Below are 18,076 nucleotides of genomic sequence, written 5' to 3'. Positions count from 1 at the left end.
AAGCATTTTTACAGCAGCGATTCACCACCCAGTCACTGCAGCGTTCCTATTACAGAGAGGGACGGAAACCAGAGTGTTGCACAGAACAGCAGCGATTCACCTCAAGCCAAAACCCTGCCTAGAAGCACTGATAGGGAAGGGAGTGAGATTGAGAGAGAAAGTGCAATTTTGGGTGTAGTACACAGCGACTGTGTGCTGCAGCACTGGTGTGTACTGCTGGTGTTGTACACAAATACTTTTTTAAGCATACTGGAGCGCATTGTCCTCCCCCCATAAGTGCATAACACATATGTACATCTAAGTGGTGTACTATTGTTCTCCAGTTAAAGTATTAAGGGCCTAGATACTGTAAAAGGCCAACCAAAAGTACACACCGGCTGGTGTTGTACACAAATACTGTTTTAAGTGTACTGGAGCGCATTGTCCTCCCCTCATTAGTGCATACCACATGCGTGCATCTAAATGGTGTACTATTTTGTTCCTGTAGTCTTAAGGGCCTAGATAATGTGAAAGGCTAGCCAAAAATACACACCTGCTGGTGTTGTACACAAATACAGTTTTAAGCCTACTGGAGCGCTTTGTCCTCCCCTCATAAGTGCATACCCCATACGTACATCTCAGTGGTGTACTATTTTGTTCCTGTTAAAGTCTTAATGGCCTAGCTACTATGAAAGGCCAGCCAAAAGTACACCCCGGCTGGTATTGTACACAAATACTGTTTTAAGCATACTGGAGCGCATTGTCCTCACCTCATAAGTGCATACCACATATGTACATCTAAGTGGTGAACTATTTTGTTCCTGTTAAAGTCTTAAGGGCCTTGATACTGTGAAAAGCCAGCAAAAGTACACATCTGTTGGTGTTGTAGACATATACTGTTTTAAGCGTACTGGAGCGCATTGTCCTCAGAATTCCCCTCACTCAGGTTCATGGAACGGACTGTTGCAAAAATTTCTACAACTTAAACTGCCCCCATTTTAAATCCACCCTTGATGACCTTGATACATATGATACTACCTCTTTTTTGATAGCACTTTTATCACAGATTTTAGTGTTTTTTGAAGTTTGCATTTTTTGCACTTGTATGTTCTGTAATCAGGGCTGTAGCTCTGATAAAGCGAGTGAAGCGAACGCCTCAGGTGCGCTGTTGCAAGGGGGCTAAAGGGGGGTCAAGCACACATTACACTGAGGCATTGCTTCACAGCCAGGGTGCCAGGACACTCTGGTGGGAAATATGGCACTGACATTTTTAGATTTTTTGGGGGGAGGGGGGGGGGCTGGAAACATTGGGGGGGATTTATCCAAACCTGTGCAAAGGAAACCAATCAGATTTCTTATTTCATTTTGCAAAGGCCTTGTTAAAAATGAATGAAGCAAGATGATTGGTTGCTATGGGCAACTTTTCCTCTGCACAGGTTTTGATAAATCTCCCCCCTTGTGCATTCTGGAAAGGCTGGTGTTTGGAGGAGGCCGGAGTCATTTGTAGGGAAAAAGGGAGGATAATGCAGGAAAAGTGCAGAGCCTGATACTAATATGTTTTTGTTGCAGGCTCCATGATGTCCTGTGCCAGATGGGGAAGAAAAAAAAAAGAGAATGACTGATTATTCGGTAAGGGTGTCCCGCTAATGTTTTTTTTCCAAGGGGTGCCCCAAGCCAAAATGGGGGGGGGCACAATTTCCTGTTCTCGCCTCAGGAGCAAAAAGAGCAAGCTACAGCTCTGTCTGTAATGCACATCATGTAACAATGTTTAGCACTTATAAGATCGCTGTTATTTTCTGTTCTCGCCTCAGGAACAAAAAGAGCTAGCTACAGCTCTGTCTGTAATGCACATCTTGTAACAATGTTTATCACTGTTATAAGAGCCTTGTAGTTTGCAGACTTTGTTTTAAAGAAGTTTTAGAATTTATGAAAAGTTACTTTTGTAATAATATTTAATATAATTTAAATAATTGCTATGAATAAAAGCCAGATAAGAAGTTCAGAATGGAAGGTAACTCTTGTTACTACATTCTCATGGCATGAAGGACATTTCCAAAAGAATCTGCATGTCATACTGAATAACAGTATTATTTCACTAACCCAGCACACTCCCTATGCGTGTTACAGCAAGGCAAAGTGTTCTACAGCCCTATTGAGCCTCTCTGTATGCCAGAAATAGCTGTTTTTAATAGCGATTTGCCGCAAATAAATTCAGACCGAAACAAATTTTTGGTGGAAAATTAGTCGAATCTGCCAAATCGAATTTTTCAAAAATTCACTAATCTCTAGATATTATATATATTTCAATAAAAATGTTATTGAAATATATATAATATCCATGACCTTGAACCCAAATCCATATATTTATTAAAAAGGAGAGTTGGTTAGGATTTTTGGTCACTTATTCTGGCGCACGAAGCGTGCAACACAATTTGGGAGCAAAACCCAATAAAAACTGTGGATCACTTTAGCAATAAACCCCCAGTATCTTTATTCAGTTGTTCAATATGATTAAAACGATGGCCCATGTTTACATGCTTTTCTATTATTGTACTGCTTTTTAAAGAAAAAAAAACAAAATAAGTGTTTCTAATTGACCTATTCTGATCTATAAGTATGTGGGGCTGTATGAGGGCTCTGTTTTTTTTTTTTTTTTTTTTTTTTTTACTTATCTTGAGGGCTCATTTTTTTGCTGTGATCTTTAATTTTTTATTAGTACCACTTTTTCATATGTCTGACTTTTTGATCACTTATTATTTCATTTTTTCTGGATTGTGATCTGTTCAAAAATCTGGGGGCATTACAGAGATCTCTATTTAAATCTATATATACTCAGGACTATATCTATAACAAGAGGCTATGTTCTATGTCTAGAGAAAAGAAGGTTTCTACATCAGCACAGATGGGGGTTCTTTACTGTAAGAGCAGTGAGACTATGGAACTTTCTGGTGAACTCAATAAAAGAGATCAGGAGGGGCCTGGATACATTTCTGGAGAGTAATAACATTACAAGTTATGGCTTTTTAGGCCGCTGACTGGCTTTTACTTGAAAAACTCTCCAAGAGGAAGACTACGGTGTCAATGGAAGACTGAACCATAAGTAGGTAACTCCTGGTTTATTATTATTAAAAATAATAATAATATTAATAATAATTTATTTATTTTTTATATTGATAACCCCCTTAAAATACCTTAAGTATTAATTCATAGTCAAGAATAGTAATAATAAATACAAATAATATTTTCCACGAATGGTCCTAATGGTCAATTCCTATGGAAAAAACATTTGTCAGGCTTAATATATAGAAGCGATATCCAGTGTCATCATGAGCGGTAATATTTTTCAAGTGTATAGACCACCAGACTAACCCTTTTGTGCAGAATTGGAAAGGTCTGCTAGGTAATTTAATACAAAGAAACCAGCACAGACTCTGACCTTTTATTTGTATGGATCCTAGTGGAAGTGATTGAAGACTATACGCCCTAAAATGGAACTTCTCTTTTGAGTTCAGTGCACTTAGAATTGAGGTTACACCCAAAAAGATTCTGATCTAATTCACTGAGCCAGGGAAGAGTAAAAATAGGTATTCAGTAATATCAGTAGATTGTCTGACACATCCTATAATAACTCACTACAGATCCTTGGTATTGTCCATACAGCCGGGTGATACAAGAGATTGTCACCATAGGTTGTTATTATCATTATACGCCTTTGTATGGATTTCAAGCAGTTGTTGATATTCTCCTGTAGAGCTGTATGAGATGAAGATAAGTTATTGAAACTAAAGAAGAGAATATTAAGGCGGATTCAATATCTTTATATAAATGGCTCCTATAGAAAACAAATGCAATAAAAATATTTTTATTTTTTTCATTAACCCAACTGAGAACCCAAAAGAGAGTCTAGTGATAGCTGACAGGGTTAGATATGCTCCTTGTAAAACACAATATTAAAGGCTACTGGTATTAGTTTAGAATGTTTAAGAAAGGTGTTTTTTTAATCTTTTTCTAAGGCAACCGGGGTCTTAGCAACTTAAAAAGACTTTTTTTTTTCATTTTAATTTCATAAATTTTTTATATATATATATATATATATATCTATATATCTATATATATATATATATATATATATATATATATATATAGATAGATATGTATATATATATATATATATATATAGATATATATATATATAGTTTAACCCCTTAAGAACGAAGCCCATTTTGACCTTAAAGGGGTGTTCCGGCGCTAAGACATCTTATCAGTCCCCGGAGCGTGTTCGCTCCGGGTCTGATTACTGTTGATCACGGGGTTGGAACATTGTGATGTCAAGGCTCCACCCCGTGTGACGTCAGGCTCTGCCCCCCTCAATGCAAGCCTATGGGAGGGGGCGTGACAGCTGTCTCGCCCCTTCCCATAGGCTTGCATTGAGGGGGCGGAGCGTGACATCACACGGTGGCGGAGCCGTGACATCACAACGCTCTGTCCCGGTGATCGCCAGTAATGAGACCCGGAGTATTCACGCGGGGACTGATTACAAGGGGGTGCCGCGTGCAAGATCACGGGGGTCCCCAGCAGCGGGACCCCAGCGATCAGGCATTTTATCCCCTATCCTTTGGATATGGTCCATGTCAGGGACAAGGTCAGTGACCGAAGTCAGAAGAGAGGGAGTATCAGAACCAAAACCAGAATTGGGAAACCAATGAAGAAACCCCATATCAGAACACAGAAGATCCAAAAAGCAAAAAAAAAAAAGAACACGTGTGAGCACAGTAACAATCACAGGAGACTGTGGCCTTTTTAAATATGGCACAATCAGGCAGCATGGAATACTGGCACCAAGCTTGATTGGCTCAGCATCCAAATGACCTGATAGCAACAGAGTGGCACGTTTGGCATTGCAAGAAGAAGGAGAGTAGGACTGCAGCTTGAGTTCAGTGAGGTATGTTACAGCAGAAATTCTGGAAGATGGAGAAACCCTTAGATTGCATGAATGTTTCTCAGTGTCACTCTCCTGCACATAGTGCTATCTATCTATATCCTGTCCTGTGTTAAAGCGGTGAATTTTATTATTATTTTTTAATCAAATGATGCCAGAAAGTTAAACAGATTTGTATATTACCTCTGTTTAAAAATCTTAATCCTTTGAGTACTTTTCAGCTGCTGTATGGTCATATAGCAGAAATTCAGAAGCGTGAATGGGAGTGCGGAATCTCATAGAAGTCTATGGGCTTTCAGTTGAAGCAGAATTCCGCAAGCGACCCTAACCCCGAACAAGTGTGGTTGTGTCTGGTATCGAAGCATAACCAAATGATGGGAGCTTCAATATCACGCACAGCAACACCCAAATGCACTAAGTATAAGCCTTCAATGTAATAACCGAGGCCCCTTGAAGGGAACATTAGGAGCACCCATTGACTTCAGTAGACACCCATCAAATCCACTTATTTCAATGAGCAGCCTGTGATTCTCCAGAGCTGCGTGCGGTTGTGTGCTGCTGTGTCTTGAGTGGAACGTTACATGAGCGAGTCTTAACTAACTGTTAACTAAGCTATCATCTGAATGAACCATTATTTTCAAGCACCCTTCAGAAAATGGCTGCATCTGCATCTTTAGGAAATCCCATTTAATTAACTAGTCAGCAAATTATCTTTACATTGAATCACAGCGAAAACATCAAAGGGATCAAAGGAAAGCTATGTTTATTTTCATATAAAAAGGACAGAAAGAATAATATAGGCAGAATAGTAATGATAAACTAGTAGTATATGATTGATAAATAGAAAGATAGATATAAGATAGATAGATAGATATGAGATAGATAGATATGAGATAGATAGATAGATAGATAGATAGATATGAGAGATAGATAGATAGATATGAGTTAGATAGATAGATATGATAGATATGATAGATAGATAGATAGGAGATAGATAAATAGAAAGATACATAGAACAATATGATGCAGCACGCCACAAGGTTGCAGAAAATGGTGGTTTATTCCATCATGTGCAAAGACAACGTTTCGCCAGCCTCACACTGGCTTGAAAAAGCCAGTGTGAGGCAGGCGAAACGTTGTCTTTGCACATGATGGAATTAACCACCATTTTCTGCAACCTTGTGGCGTGCTGCATCATATTGTTCTGTGTACTGACTGAGGAACCAGTGGACCCAGGTTCCAAGTATGCGGGCACCCCTACCTCTTATTTCCTTTTGGACTTTGGTTGTGCCGTTTCTATTTGTTCTAAATAGATAGATAGATATTAGATAGATAGATAGATAGATAGATATGAGATAGATAAATAGATAGATAAATAGACAGATGATATATATATATATATATATATATATATATATATAGATAGATAGCTAGATAGATAGGAGATATATATATATGATATATAGATAAATAGATAGATAAGACAGATATGATAGATAGATACCAAAAAAGATTCCAGCAGCACTTCCTATAGCACAAGTGTAGCTTTATTCAGCACAAAAATGCCAGAGTGACGTTTTGGCCGTCTCTCACAGCCATTGTCAAGCAACAAGTGATACAAAGTGAAGGCTTTAAATAAGGTAAACAATGAGTGACATCATCACATATAATTAGTTGATTTGCATATTTCAGTGACACAATATGTGGGCTTGCCCTTAAGTTAGATGGCTCCCCCCGGTTCTATAGCCTATTGCGCAATCATGCACTCCTCTTGCTGGATCTCCTGCTGGCTGGTATGGTCCTTTGTCACTTCTGGGATGCTGAGTCTGTTTATTTACATATGTGCCATGTTTATCCTAATGCAACATTATTTTTTCATTAACTCTTTCTGCTCCCACAAGGTCTTGCACCCATATTGTGTTTTAACACTATTTTCACCAATGATGGAAACAATAACTGTGTATATATATGTTGTGTATCACTTTTATGTTACATGTACCTGTCGCCCATATTAGTTATGGTGGTGTGATTATGTTTTGGCGATATCCGATACTGTAACCTGAACTCACGTGTGTTAAAATTATTGTGTCACTAATATATGCAAATCAACTAATTATATGAGATGATGTCACTCATTGTTCACCTTATTTAAAGCCTTCACTTTGTATCACTTGTTGCTTGACAATGGCCATGAGAGACGGCTGAAACGTCGCTCTGGCATTTTTGTGCTGAATAAAGCTACACTTGTGCTACAGGAAGTGCTACTGGACTCTTTTTTGGTGGATATCATGGAGGCCTTTTGACCGTGGCTATACCGCTTGCACTTCATCCTTATTTTTGTCTGTACTGCTCTATCTAGGTTTTATTGATTGGTCGTCTGATCGTGCACTAGTGTTGAGCGGCATAGGCCATATTCGAATTCGCGAATATTCGCGAATATATGGACGAATATTCGTCATATATTCGCGAATATTCGCATATTCGTTATCTCCTCGTTTTATTTTCGCATATGCGAAACTTCGCGTATGCGAAAATTAACATATGTGAAAATTTGCATATACAAAATTAGCATACGCGAAAATTCGCATATGCGAAAATTAGCATATGCTAATTTTCGTATATGCTAATTTTCGCACGCCAGTCTCACACAGTAGTATTACAGCCTTCTTTACACCACACAAGCTGGAAGCAGAGAGGGATGATCACTGTGATGTGTACTGTGAAAAAAAAAATAAAAAAATAAACGAATATTCGTAATTACGAATATATAGCGCTATATTCGCGAAATTCGCGAATTCGCGAATATGCGATATTCGCGAATAATATTCGAATTGCGAATATTTGCGAGCAACACTATCGTGCACCCCTGCATTTGTTCAATATGGACTCTGCATCTATCAATCCTGGTATGCTGATTTCACCACAAAATGTTTTTTTCATATACAGCCAGTGATGCCGACCACATCCTAAGTCATCAGGGAGGGGACCCATCCTTCCTGCTATGAATTTTAATCTAAGAGACTGCTTGCTTTGAACCTTCATTTCATCACTCTTAGCGAGTATTATAAATCCAACAGAATTCCCCGTGGGATGAGAGTACAACCACACAATAGTGCATACTCCTATGATGTTGAATATCGTAATAGATATGTACAGATCTCAAACAAGTATGCTTTATTCCTTCTGCTGTTAACAATGGAAATTTTACATAAGGATATTGCTATTACCCAGAACAAAGTCGATGAACTGGTTACTGCCATCAGAACCAACTCCCTGACGGAGAAGGGGAGAAGATAATTAACAATCTACTTTTTTATTGAATTCAAAACTGAACAGGAAGAAGCTAAACATATTAAATGGGCACGTAACCAACAGGACTATATTAGTGGAAAAGTCTACAATTGAGGTTTGCCCTTCAATAGCTCAAGGAGGTCCCTCAGAAGCCAAGAAATGAGTCAGGATCGCAGTACCCCTAAGATTGACCCTAAATCTAATCATGTCAATTCGACTCCTTTTTTAGAGGTGGGCCCATCCATCAACCCAAGACCACCAGAAGAGGCAGCTGTAGACACCAACGAACACTGAAAGACAAGAGGACAGAAGAATGTAACAAAGGGTACTAAGCCCAAATTGAACTTTCGCAAGACCACGAAAATTCACTGGTAAATACTTCTTCTATTTCCCATACTGACACACAAATTCAAATGTTAGCTAAAGGTCTAAATTTTTTGCCCTGCCTCGTGGGTAGACTGTTCCAGGTGAAGCTTGACCTGCTCCAGTTCTTCAGGAAGCTGCGCCCTAGGGTGTGGTTCTCTGGGGGACAGGCGGCAGGTCCACCTCCTCCTGGTCCCTGTGAGGCTAGGACATCAGAGGGTTTCTGCCTCAAGAATTATGATTTAAATGTATTGAGTGACTTTTCACCCAATGTTCATTCTCCCATTGTAGAATCTTTTTGTCAAATGGATAAAAAAGATTTTGAATTATTGAAAGAGAAATGTGAGGTTTTTTTCTCCCCAATATCACTGCATGTTAAGTCAGGGCGATTGAAGAGCTTGTCCATGACCACAATGTGGTTATTAAACCTGCTGATAAAGGCGGGGCCATTGTGATCATGGACAGACACAAATATATCACCGAGGCTGAGAAACAAGTATATGATGTTATCACTTACAAGGAATTGTCATGTGACCCACAATGGGACCCTAAGAGAGAGATCAAAAATCTTTTAACCTTGGATAAGGAACAAAACTTTATCGACCAATCACTGTTTGAATTTTTGGTGATCACACATCCTGTGACCCCGACATTATATTTATTACCCAAAATTCATAAGTGTTTACTGGATCCGCTCCGGACGACCTATATTGTCTGGAAGAAATTATTTAACTAGTCACATGTCAAAATTTCTTGATAAGGTTTTGCGTTACTATGCATGTAAGGCCAAATATTACATATGCAACACTTCTGATTACAAACAATTGAAAAAATCTTCTTCCCAGAAGGCACGATCATAGCCTCTCTTGATGTCACCAGTCTCTACACCTCCATCCCTCACGATGGAGGTGTGGATGCTATCACTGATGCCATCCAAGATGCTTTTCCCCCTGAGCATACAGGATTTCTGGTTGAGCTACTAAAATTGGTCTTAACCAGAAATTATTTCCATTTAACAACCATTTCTACAACTATTTGGGACCGCGATGGGGATAAACGTGGCGTCCATTTATGCCAACCTATTCGTCTCCCATCTTGAGGAAAGATGCGTCTATGTATCCCACCACTTCAGCCGTGTGCTGGGGTGGTGGAGATATATCGATGATATCTTCCTCATATGGCCGGGCTCAGCTGACCAATTGTCCGATTTCTACTCTTTTTTGATTCATATACATTCTAACATCAAATTCACCTTAACTCAGTCCACCGAGTCTGTCCAATTTTTGGACACTGTGGTACGGATCGATGGATACGATCTTACCACTTCTCTGTTTGTAAAACCCACCAATTGCAATTCCATCCTTAGATACGAGAGTCAACACCCTAGGCCTATAGTACGGTCATTACCTAAGAGTCAATGCTCAGGGCCTGCAAAATTATCAGTCACGATGCCGATCTTTAACCTGTTCTGGACAAGAATGCAACTAATTATTTGAGACAAGGATATCAACAACTAGACAACTAGGTGCCTCCAGTAAACAAGAGGGCCAGTTTGATATTTCCAGACAAATGGCCTGGTATATCAAGATTGGCCTTTGTTTCCACTTTTTCATCGGCCTCCCATCACATTGCCAATGTGATCCGGAAACATTGGCCTTCACTTTGTAATGGATTTGATAACACTACACCACCCTTTATATCCTACAGAAGAGCATCAAACATACATGATAAATTGATCAAACCTGATGTTTCCACCAAGAAATCTACATAAAGGTATTAATCACGTCCAAAAAGGTTGGTTCTTTCCCATGCAGGGCATGCATTAATTGTTCCTTGATATAGAAGCGCAGCCATTTTGTTAATCCCAAAACTGGTTTTGTTATTTATGCACTCTGGTGTCCTTGCGATATGGTATATGTTGGTGAAACTACGTGGTATTTCAAAACACGTATAAATCACCATCGCTATACCATTCGCAAAAAACGACAGGATCTGCCAGCATTTTTGGAGGATGGAAATTCTGAGAAATATCTTAAGTTTATGTTATTGAATCATGTCCCCCCCCCCCCCCCCCTTAAAAGAGGGGATGATAGTGTCAGTCTCTTAATAAAGAAAGAATTAAGATGGATCTACACACTGGGATCCCTAAAACCTGGGGGTCTCAATGTGGAATTCAAGTTAACACATTCAATTTCTAATGCATAATACATTAGGAAGGTTTTTCTCTGACTGTATTTGAATATGTACTATAATTTTTTTTATGTATAATTTTAATTTGTTTTCTTTCTTTTATACCCCTGTAGGCGCAGAATTGGATGTGATCACTACTTGTTGAACATTGAAGTGCTCCGGAATCACATGGCTTTTACTTTTGGATTGTCTAATATATTTTATTTTATTTTTCAATGTTTAACACGATGTCCCTGGAATGTTGAAGTTGGACCATACTGATTATTTATAACTTATGCAACTTATGTGAACCAGTGCTCTTGTCTTGGGAAAGGAGTCCCCTCAACGTACCTGTATGCATCTACAGTGGGAACCTTAAGCACACAGTGTGGCAACCTGATTGCTACAGTGTGTCCCCAACGGGATCCCTCTGTTGTGTTCGGGGGGTCATGCAGAACGCGGCTCTCTGATACGTTCCCAAAATGCTGCCAAGACAGACATGCCACATCTGTGATTAGGATCCCAGTGCAAATGTTTGATGCGGTATGTCCTTATTTAACCTATTTAAGTTCACGTTACCACTAATATGTGGGCTTGCCCTTAACTGGTTAACGGGGTATGGCGCTGGTTCCTGACTTGAGCCTGCGCCATACCGGCCGGCCCTCAGCTGATTCTTGTAGCTGAGGGATGGCATTTATAGCCGACATGCGTCTGGCTATTGTTACGCCTAGCGCTCCGGATCCCCGCTCCTCCCCGGAGCGCTTACGGCGTCTCTCTCTCCGCAGCACCCCGGTCGGTCCCGCTGACCGGGAGCGCTGCACTGTCATGGCCGTCGGGGATGCGATTCGCACAGCGGGACGCGCCCGCTCACGAATCGCATCCCAGGTCACTTACCCGTCCCGGTCCCCTGGTGTCATGTGCTGGCGCGCGCGGCTCCGCTCTCTAGGGCGCGCGCGCGCCAGCTCCCTGAGACTTAAAGGGCCAGTGCACCAATGATTGGTGCCTGGCCCAATCAGCTTAATTGGCTTCCACCTGCTCCCAGACCATATCCGTTCTCTGTCCCTGCACTCCCCTGCCGGATCTTGTTGCCTTAGAGCCTAGTGAAAGCGTTACTGTGTTTGTCCATACTGTGTATTTGACCTCCTGCTATTCCTTATTGACTACGATTCTTGCTGCCTGCCCCGACCTTCTGCTACGTCCGACCTTGCTTTGTCTACTCCCTTGTACCGCGCCTATCTTCAGCAGTCAGAGAGGTTGAGCCGTTGCTAGTGGATACGACCTGGTCACTACCGCCGCAGCAAGACCATCCCGCTTTGCGGCGGGCTCTGGTGAACACCAGTAGTGACTTAGAACCGGTCCACTAGCACGGTCCACGCCAATCCCTCTCTGGCACAGAGGATCCACCTCCTGCCAGCCGGCATCGTGACAGTAGATCCGGCCATGGATCCCGCTGAAGTTCCTCTGCCAGTTGTCGCCGACCTCACTACACTGGTCGCCCAGCAAGCCCGACAGATCGCCCAACAAGATCACCAGCTGTCGTACTTGACCACCATGACACAGAAACTCCAGTCGCAGCTACAGCAGCTTCAGTCACAGCTACAGCAATTTCAGTCTCAGCTACAGCAGCAACAACCATCTCCTCCGCCAGCTCCTGCACCTCTTCCGCAGCGAGTGGCCACTCCTAGCCTCCGCTTGTCCCTGCCGGACAAATTTGATGGGGACTCTAAGTTTTGCCGTGGCTTTCTTTCACAATGTTCCCTGCACTTGGAGATGATGTCGGACCAGTTTCCTACTGAAAGGTCTAAGGTGGCTTTCGTAGTCAGCCTTCTGTCTGGGAAAGCTCTGTCTTGGGCCACACCGCTCTGGGACCGCAATGACCCCGTCACTGCCTCTGTACACTCCTTCTCCTCGGAAATTCGAAGTGTCTTTGAGGAACCTGCCCGAGCCTCTTCTGCTGAGACTGCCTTGCTGAACCTGGTCCAGGGTAATTCTTCCGTTGGCGAGTACGCCATACAATTCCGTACTCTTGCTTCTGAACTATCCTGGAATAATGAGGCCCTCTGCGCGACCTTTAAAAAAGGCCTATCCAGCAACATTAAAGATGTTCTGGCCGCACGAGAAATTCCTGCTAACCTGCATGAACTCATTTATCTAGCCACTCGCATTGACATGCGTTTTTCTGAGAGACATCAAGAGCTCCGCCAGGAAAAAGACTTAGATCTCTGGGCACCTCTCCCACAGTCTCCGTTGCAATCTACGCTTAGGCCTCCCGCCGAGGAGGCCATGCAAGTGGATCGGTCTCGCCTGACCCAGGAAGAGAGGAATCGCCGTAGGGAAGAAAATCTTTGTCTGTACTGTGCCAGTACCGAACATTTCTTGGTGGACTGCCCTATCCGTCCTCCACGTCTGGGAAACGCACGCTCGCACCCAGCTCTCGTGGGTGTGGCGTCTCTTGATGCTAAGTCGGCTTCTCCACGTCTCACGGTGCCCGTACGGATTTCTCCTGCAGCCAACTCCTCCCTCTCAGCCGTGGCCTGCTTGGACTCCGGTGCCTCTGGGAATTTCATTCTGGATTCCTTGGTGAATAAATTCCGCATCCCGGTGACCCGTCTCGTCAAGCCACTCTACATTTCCGCGGTCAACGGAGTCAGGTTGGATTGCACCGTGCGTTACCGCACGGAGCCCCTCCTAATGTGCATCGGACCTCATCACGAAAAAATTGAGTTTTTGGTCCTCTCCAATTGCACTTCCGAAATTCTCCTTGGACTACCCTGGCTTCAACACCATTCCCCAACCCTGGATTGGTCCACAGGGGAGATCAAGAGCTGGGGTTCCTCTTGTTTCAAGGACTGCCTTAAACCGGTTCCCAGTACTCCCTGCCGTGACCCTGTGATTCCCCCTGTAACCGGTCTCCCTAAGGTCTTTATGGACTCTGCCTGCCATAAGAAGTGCCTCCCCCCCCCTCCCAGTCCAGTCAGGCAAGCCTCGGTGCCTCCCCATGGCCCCCGTCCTGGTGTCACACTGCCCCGTGCCAGGCCTCGCCCTCTGCCCTCCCTCCCCATTCCCACTCCTGCTGTACTGCCTGCCGTTGAGGAAACCCTCCATTCTTTCCCGGTGTCCTCATCCCAGGGGAGGCAGTTACCGGACAAAGAGAAGGGGAGACCTAAGGGGGGGGGTACTGTTACGCCTAGCGCTCCGGGTCCCCGCTCCTCCCCGGAGCGCTTACGGCGTCTCTCTCTCCGCAGCGCCCCGGTCGGTCCCGCTGACCGGGAGCGCTGCACTGTCATGGCCGTCGGGGATGCGATTCGCACAGCGGGGCGCGCCCGCTCGCGAATCGCATCCCAGGTCACTTACCCGTCCCGGTCCCCTGCTGTCATGTGCTGGCGCGCGCGGCTCCGCTCTCTAGGGCGCGCGCGCGCCAGCTCCCTGAGACTTACAGGGCCAGTGCACCAATGATTGGTGCCTGGCCCAATCAGCTTAATTGGCTTCCACCTGCTCCCAGACTATATCCGTTCTCTGTCCCTGCACTCCCCTGCCGGATCTTGTTGCCTTAGAGCCTAGTGAAAGCGTTACTGTGTTTGTCCATACTGTGTATTTGACCTCCTGCTATTCCTTATTGACTACGATTCTTGCTGCCTGCCCCGACCTTCTGCTACGTCCGACCTTGCTTTGTCTACTCCCTTGTACCGCGCCTATCTTCAGCAGTCAGAGAGGTTGAGCCGTTGCTAGTGGATACGACCTGGTCACTACCGCCGCAGCAAGACCATCCCGCTTTGCGGCGGGCTCTGGTAAACACCAGTAGTGACTTAGAACCGGTCCACTAGCACGGTCCACGCCAATCCCTCTCTGGCACAGAGGATCCACCTCCTGCCAGCCGGCATCGTGACAGCTATTAACCCTTTAGATCGCCGCTGTCCCTGTAAACGCTCACATAGACATGAATGGAGGGGGCGTGGCGCAAGGTCACATCTCCAGTCTCGGAAACCTCCGGTTTCCGAAACTGGAGAGGCAGCTCCGCATACAATGTAGGAGCTGCAGCGAGATCAGACATCTTATCCCCTATCCTTTGGATAGGGGATAAAATGTTAGATCCCGGAATACCACTTTAACCCTTCCTAATTAAAAGTTTAAAACACCCCCCTTTTCCCAAATTCCATTAAAAAATATGAAAACATAATTTAAAAAAAAACATATGTGGTATCACCGCGTACGTAAATGTCTGAACTATAAAAATATAACGCTAATTAACACATTTTTGGTCACTTTGTATACTCTAAAAAATATGTAGAACTATACAGACATCAAAATATAGGTGTAACCCAATATGGGAAAGAAAATAGTAAAGAGAGAAGAAAAAAAATCTAAAAAATGACAAATGATATAAATAAGAAATGCTACTAAACTCCCATAGCCAAATGATAAAACACAAGAAAAAAATTGGAGCCGTTCAGAAATAAATATGCGAAATATACTTTATTAAAGAAATGAATACACTAGATCATAAAAAACTGAGGACTCACACCCCAGATGGGGGACAAGAAACAGCAAGGGTGACCCCCTGGAACCCAAAGAGAGCTAATTAAACAGGGCATGCATAAATATGGTAACAAAAACCATTATACATAGAATCCAATAGTATCCCACAAGGACTACAAAGGTTACACAAGAAAAAATAATAACAAACACATACTTATACAATGCTCCAAAGGGCCTGGGAGGACACCACCCCAACGCTGCGTTTCGGGACCAATAATGTCCCATCAAAACAAAAATGGTATTGATGAAAACTTCAGATCATGGTGCAAAAAATTAGCCCTCACACTACCTTGTATATAGAAAAATGAAAAAGTTATACAGGTCAGAAGAGGACAATTTTAAACATGCTAATTTTGGTGCATGTAATTATAATTTTTTTAAAGTAGTAAAATAAAGAAAAACCTATATAAATTGGTTATCATTGTAACCATATGGAACTACAGAATAAATATAAGGGGTCATTTGTACGAAAAGTGCACTGCGTGGAATCGGATGCCCCCAAAAGTCACTAAAGGGCACTTTCTTTCCAATTTTGTCCCACAATTATTTTTTTTCTGGTTTTGTTGTAAATTTTGTGGTGAAATGGTTGATTTTATTATAAAAAAAAAAATAAGCCCTCATATGATTCTGTAGGTGCAAATTGAAAGTGTTATGATTTTTAGAAGGTGATGAGGAAAAAAAACGAAAGTGCAAAAACGGAAAAACCCATGGCCCCTAAGGGGTTAAGTTAGATGGATTCCCCCGGCTCTATAGCCTATTGCGAATGCATGTGCTCCTCTCACGGGATCTCCCGCTGGCATGGTCCTTTGTCAAATGTGGGACATCGAGTATACACCGGACAGCATGTCTACACCGCTATGTTTATGTACATATGTGCCATATGTATCCTAATGCAACATTTATTTATTCATTAACCCTTTCTGCTCCCACAAGGTCTTGCACCCATACTGTGTTTTAACACTATTTTCACCAATGATGGAAACAATAACTGTGTATATATATGTTGTGTATCACTTTTATGTTACATGTACCTGTCGCCCATATTAGTTATGGTGGTGTGATTATGTTTTGGCGATATCCGATACTGTAACCTGAACTCACGTGTGTTAAAATCATTGTGTCACTGATATATGCAAATCAACTAATTATATGAGATGATGTCACTCATTGTTCACCCTATTTAAAGCCTTCACTTTGTATCACTTGTTGCTTGACAATGGCCGTGAGAGACGGCCAAACGTCGTTCTGCCATTTTTGTGCTGAATGAAGCTACACTTGTGCTACAGGGAGTGCTGCTGGACTATTGTTTGGTGGATATCGTAGAGGCCTTGACTGGGGCTATACTGCTTGCACTCCATCCTCCAGTTCACAATTCCCAATCCACATATGGCAAATAGATGCAGCACACCACGAGCTTCAATCACAGTGAATGGTTTATTCCATCATGTATCAAGGCGAACATTTTGGTGACCACACGCCACCTTTCTAACTTGAGAAAGGTGGCTTGATATCATCGAAACTTTGTCCTTGATACATCATGAAATGAACCATTCACTGTGATTGAAGCTCGTGGTGTGCTGCATCTATTTGTTATATATAGATAGATAGATATGAGATAGATAGATTGATAGATAGATAGATAGATAGATAGATAGATAGATATGAGATAGATAGATTGATAGATAGATATGAGATAGATAGATAGATAGATATGAGATAGATAGATTGATAGATAGATATGAGATAGATAGATAGATAGATATGAGATAGATAGATTGATAGATATGAGATAGATAGATATATATGAGATAGATAGATAGATAGATAGATAGATAGATATGAGCTAGATAGATAGATATGAGCTAGATAGATATGAGCTAGCTAGATAGATAGATAGATAGATATGAGCTCAATATCCATGGGTGCACGCAGAACCAGACCTTGGTCAGAAGTTCCAATTCACAGAAAGTTCATATAAATCCGCAGCACACAGGTCCAATATGGTGAAAAAACAAAAACTTTATTCCATCATGTGAATGTCATACAGCGACATTTCTGATAGCTCTCCCAGCCTTTCTCAAGCTTGAGAAAGGCTGGGAGAGCCAGCAGAAACGTCGCTGTATGACATTCACATGATGGAATAAAGTTTTTTTCTTTTTCACCATATTGGACCTGTGTGCTGCGGATTTATATGAACTTTCTCTAGATAGATAGATAGTTAGATATGAGATAGATAGATATGAGATATATATGAGATAGATAGATAGATAGGTAGATAGATAGATCAATAGATTTTAGATGGATAGATAGATAGATATGAGATAGATAAATAGATAGATAGATAGATAGATAGATGATAGATATGAGATTGGTAGATAGATAACAGATAGATAGATATGAGATAGATAGAAATATGTACATTTTAACAATATTTAAGAAAACAATAACAAATCATAGCTGTAAAAAGCAGAAGTTGATTTTCCCTTTCCCCGGCCTTGTTATGGTGTGTGCATTTCTACAAAACACCCGTAAAGTACTGCGCTATTTATTGAATAGTAGAGTAAATAGTCACATAAAACCCGTGTAATTTGATGGCTTCCCAGCTAAGGCAATGGACCAGCTCCTTCATCTTCATGTCATGTCCTTGTATGTCAGGTCTCCTTTGTACTTAAATGCCTGAACACGAAGCCAGACTACAACTCAAGAGCCTTTAATATCTTTAAAAAAAAATTCTTTGCTTCTCAAATAATAAAAAAAATCTTTTATGGTCCTGCAAACAAGAATGCGGACACAAGGCAA

General features: G+C 42.0%; 1 long non-coding RNA gene across 1 annotated transcript; it reads left to right on the top strand.

The window, feature by feature from the left end:
- Positions 1–2,944: 2,944 nt before the first annotated feature.
- Positions 2,945–11,192, top strand: LOC130285011 (uncharacterized). Its single transcript, XR_008847219.1, has 3 exons — positions 2,945–3,079; positions 8,439–8,580; positions 10,876–11,192. It is a non-coding gene; the product is annotated as an uncharacterized LOC130285011 (long non-coding RNA).
- Positions 11,193–18,076: the final 6,884 nt, after the last annotated feature.

The sequence above is a fragment of the Hyla sarda genome, chromosome 8 (genome assembly GCF_029499605.1).
Source record: "Hyla sarda isolate aHylSar1 chromosome 8, aHylSar1.hap1, whole genome shotgun sequence".
Lineage (NCBI taxonomy): Eukaryota > Metazoa > Chordata > Amphibia > Anura > Hylidae > Hyla > Hyla sarda.
Note: the sequence above shows the minus strand (reverse complement) of the source record. Positions and strands in the feature narration are given on the sequence as shown.